We start from the raw sequence: 12,209 nt of genomic DNA on the forward strand, positions 1-12,209 counted from the left end.
CTACCCGTAAGAGCAGACGGCTAGCCAGATACCAAACTTTAAACCTCCATGCAGGAACCACAATCCTAGTCAGGGTAAGTCAGGTAAACACCATAAATTAACCTGTGTTCACCCCTAGTAGCTTGGCACAGAGCAGTCAGGCATAACTTAAGAGGCAATGTGTAAAGTATTTATGCACCACTTCAGACAGTAACACAGTGAAAACACCACCATAGACTTCACACCACTTTAGAAAAATAGCTTATATTTTAATGAACAAAACAAGACCAAATCAACAAAGATCCAATAAGTATAACCGGAGTTATGATTTTTTAAAGAATAAATGAACTGGTAGTGCTTAAAAGCTTAAAGTGGCAACTGGGGCATTATGGTCATGCTAGACTGGGCTGAATTTGAAAGTTTAGGCCGACCATGATGGAGCATGTGTCGGATACAGGGGCCAACCTTGTCCCACTGCAAAGTACACTGTTGGGTCGTCGAAGGATCCGAGATGTGAGAAGCAAAAGGGGTAATGCAGCATCACCGAGCTTCCAGCTGAAGGCAATGCATTGGTTCTAAGATGCAGCTGAAAAGTAGAGGATGTGTGGTGCTGACAGTCAAGTGATGTCCTCGATTCATGCAGTGGCTGCGATACGTCCTCATTGAGGGAGATGTGCTGGTTCCTTGCAGCGCAACAATGGCGATGCGTGGATTCTGGCAGCTGCAGTACTTTATACCCACTTCCAAGGCCCAGGACGAATCGGCACATTTGGCAGGGCAAGACTCGTAGCAAGCAAAGTCCAGGTTATGTTGCAGGTGAAAGTCTTTGATGCCCCTGAAACTTTAGAACAGGGGGAAAGCCAACATGCCCTTGTTGACAGTCTCGGTTCAAGTAAAATGGTTTCAGTCCTTGCTCAGCACGTCAGAGGATGGCAGGCAGCAGAGTGGCACATCAGAAAAGCAGTTTTTCCAGAGCAGCAATTGAGCAGATTGGCAGTCCTTGTAGCAGCACAGCAGTCCATCTTCCTGGTAGAATTCTTCACAGGTGTGGCAGTTTACTGAAGTGGTAGGGTCAGAGACTCAGTACTTATACCTAGTTGTGGGAAGGGTTATGAGCAGGTGTTCCTCTTTTTCAAGAAAATATTATGGTTAAAGGATAATTCCTTATTCAAATAACATTCATTAATCCAAGTTGATTTGAGTGAGAGTAGTTCTTTTTATTCACTACATTATTGTTTTCAATTCACTCGTTTTTGGTTTTTCGTAAAGCAAAATCTTAGGGAAAGTGAACAGCTGACCCTTGTTTCACCCAATGTGGCTGGGAAAGCCAGGGCTTTCTTAAGGCTGCATTGAAGAAGAGAGAAGAGAGAACACAATATCAATAATCAAGCCCAGAGTTTCCCCAAGAAAGAGGGGGGGGACCATCCTGTGTTTTAGGTGCTGAAGAAAAAGAGAAAGGAAGTGTTGTGTGTGAAGTGTAGGGGTTAAGTCCAAGAAGGTGCTTTAAGATAAGGGATTTTTTAAACCAATTTTACCTAAAATCATGGGGGAAAAGGAAGTGAACCTAACGTGAACTAGAGTTTGTATAGACGTGCTTATATTTCAGAGAGAAGAGAGTGAGGAAAAACCAGAAAGGGGGTAATACTGGCAGGTGGAAGTTAGCAGATGGGTGTGAAAATCAGGAAGATTGACGTGATGGGATGCTTATTGTGCTAATAGTATTCAGTAGTCCGTGAGTTCATTCAGGGTGAAATTATGCCAAACACGGAAGAGTTTAAATCAATTGAAAGATTTACAGTACCTTGTTTACACATTCTAACATCATAGTATCAGCGATGAGTCCGTACATTTTCAAATTAGTAATGGACCATTGTGATTCAAGTCCAATTTCCGCAAGGACAAGCATGATGTTTTACGACATATTTCAAAAACAGTAGGAGATAGCATATGAGAAGGCATATGAAAGACATGTGTCAAAGCAGAATGCAGTTTGAGGTCTTAGTATTTGATCTTATCATTGGCCCCCCAACAGGCATGTAGTGATTAATGTCTACGGTAAACGGATAGTCTATTTGTATAGGTGATCTCTTTTTATAAAACGGATGTACTCACAGCAGTCAAACAAGGTGATTAATCCTGATCGAACAGGGCGACAGGCCAGATGCGCATTTACAACTAGCCTTGCATATTGAAAAACGTTTTAAAAGCAGAGTATATATGTGTTTATTTGTTTAAAGGAAAAGCAGCTTTAAGCCAAAAGCAATGTATGTTGGTATCGCCAGGTTCTAAAGGCTAATTTGTCTGTGAGGAGTAAAATTATATATAACAAAACTAAATAAGTGGGCTGTTAACTTTCCCTACAATTTTGCTTTACGAAAAACCAAAAACGAGTGAAATGAAAATAATAATGTGGTGAATAAAAAGAACTGCTCTCACTCAAATCAACTTGGTTTAATGAATGTTATTTAAATAAGGAATTATCCTTTAACCATCATATTATCTTGAAAAAGAGGAACACCTGCTCACAACCCTTTCCTCAACTGTTTATTCAAGGGTGTGAAGGTCCAAAGCCTTGAGCAAAAGTTCCTCCTACAACACAAGGGATTGATATCCAGTATCAGGATCTCTGGGCCGTTCACTCCTTTCTCAACCACTTATACCTAGTTGTGCCTTTGAAGTGAGGGTGACTTCAAAGAGGGGCTTTGAAGTGCACAGAGATCCTCCCTTCCCAGCCCAGGCCCCAGACTCACTAAAGGGGGGTTATACAGCCCTTTGTATGGATACAGGACACTACCCATTCAGGTGCAAGTGTCAACTCCTCCTTCCTATCCTGCCCTGGATGACCCACAGGATGTGAATGACCCATCAGTCACACCTAAGATTTCTTTATATGTGGCTTTCTGAAGGGAATGCACACAGTCCACCTGTCACCCACCTCAGACGTATATTGGAGACAGGCTGCAAGCACAATGAGCAGAGAGCAGAGAAATGCCATCTTTCTAAAAGTGGTACAAAAGGGGGTGGTGATGCTCCGTCCATCACCACCCCCTTTTGTACCATCTTTCTAAAAGTGGCATTTCTAAAATAGTAATGATAAATTCAACTTTGCCAGCAAAGATGATTTATCATTACTATTTCATTGATATGAAACATGACAGAGTTACTCCTCCTCAATCAGGAATTATATCTTATGAGGAATTCCCAATGCTAACTTATGAGAGGGGTAAGCCTCATAGTAGTGAAAAACAAATTTGGGTGTTTTTCCCTTCCAGGACATACAAAACTTAAGTGTTGTCCGACCTTTTACTTACACAGCACTCAGTCCGATGGGCTACCTAGAGCCTTCCTTTGAGGTGACTTATGTGTAATAAAAGTTCAGTTTAAGACTTGGCAAGGGGCTTTATATGGTAAGTCATCATGGCAATGTAAACTGCATACACAGGCTCTGCAGGCCTGAGACATGTTTAAAGGGCTACTTGTGTGGGTGGCACAATCAGTGTTGCAGGCCCACTAGTAGCATTTAATTTACAGGCCCTGGGCACAGGCAGTGCATTCTACCAGGGGATATAGGTAAATTAAATATATTCAACTGTGGATAAGTCAATCAAACCATGTTTTGTGGAGAAGCACATGTACTTTAGCACTGGGTGGATGTGGGAAAATATTCAGAGTTCTAAGGCAAACATAAAGAATATAGCACAAATTGGAGGTAATCAGGCAAACATTTGGAGAAGACGAGGCTAAGGCTGTCAGGTCTATTAATTCAGAAAACGGTCTTTCCTTCTGTCTGAAGAAGGAAGATGTGACCTATTTGCTTGAATCCAGGCTCTCCAGTACTGTCTCCAATGGTCAAATTGGCTGACCTGTGTAAGCTCCAGGGACATAACAAGCTTCCAGAGGTCTCCCTGCAACTGCCCAACTGCCCTGGACCTGTCTGAACCCTGCTGCTGGCCTTAGCTGGAGTGAAGCCATATCCCCAAGAGGTGCTCCTCAGCTCCTGGAACCTTGTCTGTCACCCGAATGTACTCCTCCTGAACTCAAGGTGAAGATAAAGAAGTTGTGCGCTCTTTGTAATAATAAAGAGGTATCTTCCCGACGAGAAAATACCTCTTGCGATGACCGCCAAAGCAAAGCTCCAGTGGGACCTGCACTTTTCGCTGACAGTTACCATCTGTGGCATTAATCAACATGAAGCGCTAGCGACAACTGGCTTTTTGTGCCAAAGTAGCAACTGTCTGCTATGCCCGGCCTGCCCCTTGTTCCGACAATGACCTTCTTGCTGCCCTGCCAACTCGACCAGCAGCTCTTCACACAGACTTGATGAGGTAACTCTTCGAAGGGATGAACCTGGTTCCTGTATCTGACCTGCACAGCTTCGAGGTTGGCCTGACCTTGTGAGTTTACACTGGTTCAGAGTGACTAGATAAGCGTGAGTGTGCTATTTGCTGCTAGTTTTGGTGCTATTTTCACCTAAAATTTTTTATTTCATATCTCAGGTTCTGCTAATTGGATTTTTGTCAGTTTGGTGTTATTTGGATTTTTTCTGTGATGCGTGTTCACTCTATTACTAATGTATTATATATTTTACACATTGCCTCCAAGTTAAGCCTGACTGCTTTTTGTGCCAAGCTTCCAAAACATTAAGCATGGGTTTATTAAGTGACTTTTGTGGTTCAACCTGACAAGGTTTGTGTTTATTATATGAGTGAGGGCTACCACCCCTCTCAACTAATAACCAAATATCTTACTGTATCTTTGTGCAACGTATACGGTAAGCTGAGAAAACAAACCACATGCAACTTGTGTACTTTGAGCTGAATGGCACTACACTACTCACAGCTGTGATTTCATAAAGTCACACTTTGAATCTTGATGCCTGTGTGTTTAGTAATTTTGAGGATTCCACATTGGGGTGGTGAATGCAGTTTGGTTCAAGAGGGTGTTGCAATCGAAGTGGCCTTTGCATTGATAAGAGTGGACAACCCGTCAAATTTTTCAGCTCCTAACAGAAGGAACCATTTTTCCAGTTCCAAGAGGTCTATGCTTGTCTACCCTATGCCTTATCACAGGTTAGTCCTCATTCCTTCCCCGTCGGCACAATCTAGCGGTCTAGAAGGATGTATTTAACAAGAAACTGCTGTTTCTTCAGCTGGGGAAGTTGGAACAAGATTAATCCATCTCCACAAAAACCATAAAATTCTTTCAGACCACCTATAAAGGACCACATGAAAAAGACAGGTGTACAGGACTAAGACTTCATATGGTCTTGCCACATTAGATATTAGTAGGACCAAAAACTTTTTGGGATTCAAATTGTGCCAAGACATTTTCCAATTGATAATAGCACTAAACGTCTTCATTTTTAGGAAGTGAAAAAATGAAAGTATAATATTTATGTATTGTCAATTGTCTGTATGTATTCACATGCATTGTAGTGTAGGTATTGAAACACGAGAGCACTGTTAAGTAGTTAGGTTTTTTGTATTAATGTTAAAAAAAATCAGAAATTTGAAAATTGAAAATTGTGTTATGTATAAGGGGAAAGGAATACTTGAATGTGAAAATCATAAACAACAAAAAAAATTAAATAAGCACAGAGTCAATAAAAGGGACTTCTGTGAATAAATTCAGTATGATCTATGGTGTCAGATGTATCTTGTTTTGTTAAAATTAAAGTATTTGTACCAATACTCACAGTAACACAGTGAAAACACCACAAACTGACTCCACAACAGTTTAGAAAAATAAAGGTATTTAATCTAAACTACACAAGACCAAAACGACAAAAATCCAACATACACAGTTCAAGAATATCGTTTAAAAAGAGTTCTTAAGGTTGTGTTAGAATAATCCACAGTTGCGTGAAAAGTTCACAGTTGCGTCACATTTAGCTAACAGTACCTTTAAATGCGACAAAGTTCCAAAACAGAAGCTGGTGCGGTGGAAACCAAGCGATGCATCACTCCTGAGACCCTGGAGAGGCGATGCGACAACCCCGCTGGATGTAGCGGGCGTGTTGCGGTGACTACGGTCTGTATGGGGAGCGATGCGATACCTTGTATGGATTCCGGTGCCGAGGTTCTGTAGGAAAATGATCGCAAAAGGTAGGATGCGGTGATCTTTGGGGCGGCGACGATCTCCGGTGCGACGACGATGCGCGGCTCAGCGGCGATCTTCTCCTCTTGCGGCCCTTGATGCGTTGGCGCTGCGATGATGTTCGCAGCGACATGATGCGGGCCGCAAGCATGCGGTGCGATGAACTCACCCAGTGACGACAGGCTCTGCGATGATACTCGCAGTGATGGTAATATTCCCGCACCGGTCCAGTGCGTCCCGCAAGCGAAGGATGCAATGACTCTGACCGCGGCAACAGGCGCTGCGATGATCTCGGCCTTCGTAGCGGCTGGAATTTCCTCGCACTGACGGGGATGTACTCCGCAAGCAAGCAATGCGATAAAACTTACAGCAAGTCTTTAAAATCTTGGGTTCCAGCTTCCCAACACAGGTACAACTTCCAGAGGCACCACAACTGGCCCAAGCACCCTAGAAAGGACAGAACACTCTCAGCAGAGTTTAGGGAAGCTGGCAGTGAAGTCCTTTTGTTCCTGGGACTTCTTAACAGGGTGCCAACTCTTCTCAGGCCCTTGGAGATTCCTTCAAGCAAGGGGACACAGCACAAAGCAAAGTCCTTCCCCTCTCCTTGGCAGCAAAGCAACAGAAGGTCAGTCTAGCAGAGCAACAGCAGGACAGTCTTCCTTCTTCAGTTTCAGCTTTCTCCTTGGCAGAGGTTCATTCTTGATTCCAGGATGATCTAATTTTCTGTTGTCAGGGGTCCTGTACTTATACCCCTAATAGTGTTTGTTCCCTTTGTGCAGGAGGGCTCTGAGCCCGGTCTGAACAAGATTTGGGTGTTCCTTGAGCACTTTGTTTTCCTGGATACTCCTTTTCTTTCAGAGAGAGGGGCAGGGTAATCAGCCGCCCAGTAGGATGTGGAGCCAGCATTGTGGAAGGCAGGCACAACCCTATTCAGGCCCTGGTGCTATCCCCTCCCACCACTCAAGATGCAGATGCAGTCATTCAGCCTAGAGCTGACTCAGCCAGCCTCCTGTGGGCTCCCTAGCCCCTGTCACTCTCAAACCAAACAGTCAATTCACAAACAGGCAATGCACACAGAAAGGTCTGACAAGAGAACAGCAACTTTCTAAAAGTGCTGTTCTCAAACACAGGATTTAAAAACAACCTTTCCTAAAAGATGTGTTATTTAATTCTGAGTTCAGGGATACCAGACTTTTATGTCCTACGTTGCTCCTATGGGAAGATATACTGGTAGCCACTGTAGCCAGCATTCCCCATGATAGCCTAAAGGCAAGGTAGCCTTACAATAGTGAAAAACGAAAATGGCTGCCTTTAATTACCAGAACGTGTCACCTGCACTAGTACATGCTCTACCTTTCACATACACTGCACCCTGCCCAAGGGGGTACCTTGGCCTTCCATAGGGGTGACAAATATGTACAGAAAGGGAAGGGTTAGGCCTGGTCAGTGGGGACACTGACCAGGAGGACATAGCAGTTCACAGACTGCACTCAGGCACTGCGGTGGCAGGCCTGAGACACCATTTTAGGGCAACTCATGTGGGTGGCACAATCAGTGCTGCAGGCCCACTAGTAGCATTTGAATCACCAGCCCTGGCACACTTAGTGCTCTTTACTAGGGACTTCTTGGTAATACAAATATGCCAATCATGGATAACCAATCACAATAACAATTTACACAGGGAGCACTTGCACTTTGACACTGAGCAGTGGCAAAGTGCCCAAAGCATCTAAACCAGAAAAAACGAAATCCAGCACAGCGTCAAAAATACAGGAGGTAGAGGCAAAAAGACAGGAGAAACCATGCCAAAGATGCCAGGTCTAACAGTCATGAAAAAATATTTCAGCAGGATTTGTTTTTCCCTCCTATATTTAAAGAATAGCGACCCTGTCAAAAAATACTCAAGTTTCCATAACCTCAGCCCAACCCTTTTAAGCAGGTTACGTTAAAATGCCCTCATGGTATCACCTAATCTTAAAACATGGCTTGTAAAAGGTGCATGCCGCCCCAGCACAGTATATGGCTACAAATTCTAACAAGGGTATGTTCCTTCAAGTACACCAGCCATAGTGAACCAGATGTTAAGTTACTAAATGGCACAGGAGCATAGCCATATTGTTTCTCATCGCCATATTTCCTCTGGGTAAATAGTCACTCTAATGGAGCATCGTTCTGAATGTGCTTCATGATCATGGTTTTCAAGAACCTTTTCCAATTTTTAACAAAATATGTGCCCATTGCACCGATGAAGATGTGAGTAGTTTCACCAAGTTTCCCACTCACAGACTGCAGACAAATTCCACTCCCAGTCTATAAGTGAATTATTGTGTCCATTTCAGAAAACCGGTCTTACACCAATGAACCTTAACCTTTTTACTTCTAAGGACCCCTATTTAATCATTATTTGAATCGGGGGAAATCCAGTGAATCATTACTGGAAGTTGGGGACCCGGCCTAAGCATTTTTGACGATTTGAACCACAAATCAATACACAAAAGATCCAGTAACAAGCATTCGCCCAAAAAATGTACAAATGATAAAATACTTTATTTCACAAGAAAATATAAAAAAATTCAACTTTTAATAGGAATGTTGGAGCATTTCTAAATTCAATTGAGGCCACACATCACCCCAGGGGTTCTCGTGCCACAGTTTAAGAATCACTGGTCTGCATAGTAGCTACCAATTCCTAGCTAAAATGGAGTTCAATTTGATTTCTGCTTAAGAGTATACAGCCTGATTCATGAAAACCGAATTCTGCGAATTTTAAATTGCGATTGACAGCGAATCGCAATTTGGAATTCGCAGACCGGCATTCCTCAAAATCTGCGAGAAAATAAAGCGATTCGCGCGCAGCCGCAAAAAGCGTTAGCGTTTTTTAAAAATCGCAGAAAAATCGCTATTTCCGTCATAATCCGTGTAGGAATTGCGATATCGCAAATTGCAAGATCGCTAAATGCGATCTCGCAATTAGCGAGATCGCAAAAACGGGAAGTCGCATTTCGAGCACAGTGATGACATCACAACCAGGATGCAGGCAGTTCCCACCCCCATTCAGAACAGTGAGGCTGATCTCGAGGCTGCATCTCACAGAGCTCCTTCCAGGACACCTCCAAACTTACTAATCCTTCACTTTTGTGACTGCAGCAATGGCAGAGGATGCAGCACCAGGGCCCAGTGACACCGGGCGAAAGCGGAAGCTCAAATTTTCTGAGCAGGAGTTGGAGCACCTGATAGACGGAGTGGTTGAAAACCACCCAAAACTATTTGGAAAGGACTCCAGGAGGGTGCCTCAGGCGGAGAAACGCCGACTCTGGCTGGGGATTGCTGCAAAAGTCAACGCTGTGGGCGTGACACACAGGTCGCTCGAGGAGCTGAAAAAGAGTTGGTACGACCTCCAAGGTCGTGCCAAGGAGAGGGTGGCAGAGAGGCTGGGCGAGACCCTGGTTACTGGAGGTGGAGATCCTACAGTCCCTCCCAACACCCCCTTGGAGGACCGCGTGGAGGACACACTTGAGCGAGAGGCGTGCATAGGGGTCATCAATCTGGACTCATCCCGACCCACCCAAGACAGCCAGGGTAAGTGGCATGCGACTGCGACCCTGTCCCCTAACAATGGCCATGACCCTATAGCCTCCCATAATCATCCCAAGTCATGCAATCCATGCACATTAGGTCATGCCCAAAAGCATTGTGGGACATGTAGTCTGCCCACAATGTACAAAAACCCCAATGCAGCCAGACATGTCCCAAAGTACGTAATGCCACAGCCAGTCAGGGAATGTCAGCCAGCATGCATGTAGCAACTGCACGTGTGACAGATACATGCAATTAATCTATGCCCACTTCCCCTCACAGGTGGCACTGACAACAACAGCAGTGACAGCGACAGGCTGCTCATAGACGAGACACCAGAGGATGCAGAGGAGGTGCCAACAGCCACACATCCTGCACCATCAGGCGCTGCACCTATCCCCACAGCCAGGGCACCACCATCTGCGCCAGCACCATCAGGCGCTGCACCTATCCCTGCTGCCAGGGCACCACCATCTGCGCCAGCACCATCAGGCGCTGCACCTATCCCTGCTGCCAGGGCACCACCATCTGCGTCAGCACCATCAGGCGCTGCACCTATCCCTGCTGCCAGGGCACCACCATCTGCACCAGCACCATTAGGCGCTGCACCATTGACAACCGCAACACCACCACCAGCGGGACCCTCTACATCTGGTGCTGCTAGTGCGGTGACAGTGCGCACACCCACTGTGGCCAGCCAGCACAGCAGGCATGGCAGGGATCACCAGCAGAGCACAGCACACAGCGGCAGGAGGGGGATGGCTGTGCGCGTGCCAGGGCTCAGCATAGAGCGCCGGATGCTGCGCATCCATCAATTGCAGGCACAACGGCAAAGGGCAATCCAACTCCAGATCTACAACATTGGCCGCAATGTCGCAAATGTGTCCGACAGGAGAGAGCGCATGACAACTGCCATGGAGGCTAACACTGCGGCCCTCATCTCACAGCGCAACACCGCCGCCACTGCCAGCTACTTACGTGGCTATCAGCCTACACGCGCTCAAACTATGTCATTGAGAATGCCACCTCCCAGCTCTCACGTCGGTCCCTGGCTATGCAGCAGCAGATGGTGCAATGCTGCGAGGATGTGGCACGAGTCTTGGAGCAGGTCACCAGTGCCGTACTGGCACTACATCCTAATGGGCCAGCCAATGTTGGTGGGGACGACACCATTGAGGGCACCTCCAGTGTCAGCAGCCTGTCTGCCTCACAGGTTGGTGTGCTACGCCGCAGCACCAGGCCCACTGCAGGCCCCATTGGCCTTCACACTGGGGGCCCACAGGGGGCCCCCAGAGTGAACACTCCATGCCTTTCCGTGGCGGCATTGCCGCCACGGAAAGGCATTGAAAAAAGCCCATTGTAATGTTGCGGGCGGTGTCTGACAGACACTCCCTGCATGTTACTCATTTTCCGCCCCGGCCGCAAGGCGACAGGGGCAGAAAACAGGCGGGCGATATTTTGCACCGTCACCTTCCCCTCCGCCATCCTAATATGGCGGGGGGAATTGGGCTAGCGATGTCGGGCGGTTTGCCTCCGCCAGGCCGGCGGTGGCCACCGCTAGCCTGGCGGAGGCAAACCGCCCGACATCGTAATGGACCCCTATGAGTGGAAGGTACCTCAAATTAGTATAATTTTAAAATCTTATTTTGAGGCACTGCATTTGTGAGTAGTGGGGATGGCATACAGAATAATATCAGAGCAATGCTTCAGCTCACAGAGTGCCTCCTCTTTTCTCTAATTCCTTGTTTTTTAGGTCTGTCTTGGCAGTGCAGCTGGTTGACAAGATATTGTTAGGAATGCTTCAAAATATACAGTGGCTTCGCGCACTGGAGCATTTACTCTGACCTCATCTATATTGGTGTTTTTTTGTGTCCTTCCCAGTCCTATACAACACTTGCATTACAATGTACAAGAGACTATCTTACATGCCAATAGTGCAGGAGGACATAGCAGTTCACAGACTGCACCCAGGCACTGCGGTGGCAGGCCTGAGACACCATTTTAGGGCAACTCATGTGGGTGGCACAATCAGTGCTGCAGGCCCACTAGTAGCATTTGAATCACCAGCCCTGGCACACTTAGTGCTCTTTACTAGGGACTTCTTGGTAATACAAATATGCCAATCGTGGATAACCAATCACAATAACAATTTACACAGGGAGCACTTGCACTTTGACACTGAGCAGTGGCAAAGTGCCCAAAGCATCTAAACCAGAAAAAATGAAATCCAGCACAGCGTCAAAAATACAGGAGGTAGAGGCAAAAAGACAGGAGAAACCACGCCAAAGATGCCAGGTCTAACAGTCATGAAAAAATATTTCAGCAGGATTTGTTTTTCCCTCCTATATTCAAAGAATAGCGACCCTGTCAAAAAATACTCAAGTTTCCATAACCTCAGCCCAACCCTTTTAAGCAGGTTACGTTAAAATGCCCTCATGGTATCACCTAATCTTAAAACATGGCTTGTAAAAGGTGCATGCCGCCCCAGCTCAGTATATGGCTACAAATTCTAACAAGGGTATGTTCCTTCAAGTACACCAGCCATAGTGAACCAGATG

Source organism: Lissotriton vulgaris, chromosome 8 (assembly GCF_964263255.1).
Source record: "Lissotriton vulgaris chromosome 8, aLisVul1.2, whole genome shotgun sequence".
Taxonomy (NCBI): Eukaryota; Metazoa; Chordata; class Amphibia; order Caudata; family Salamandridae; genus Lissotriton; species Lissotriton vulgaris.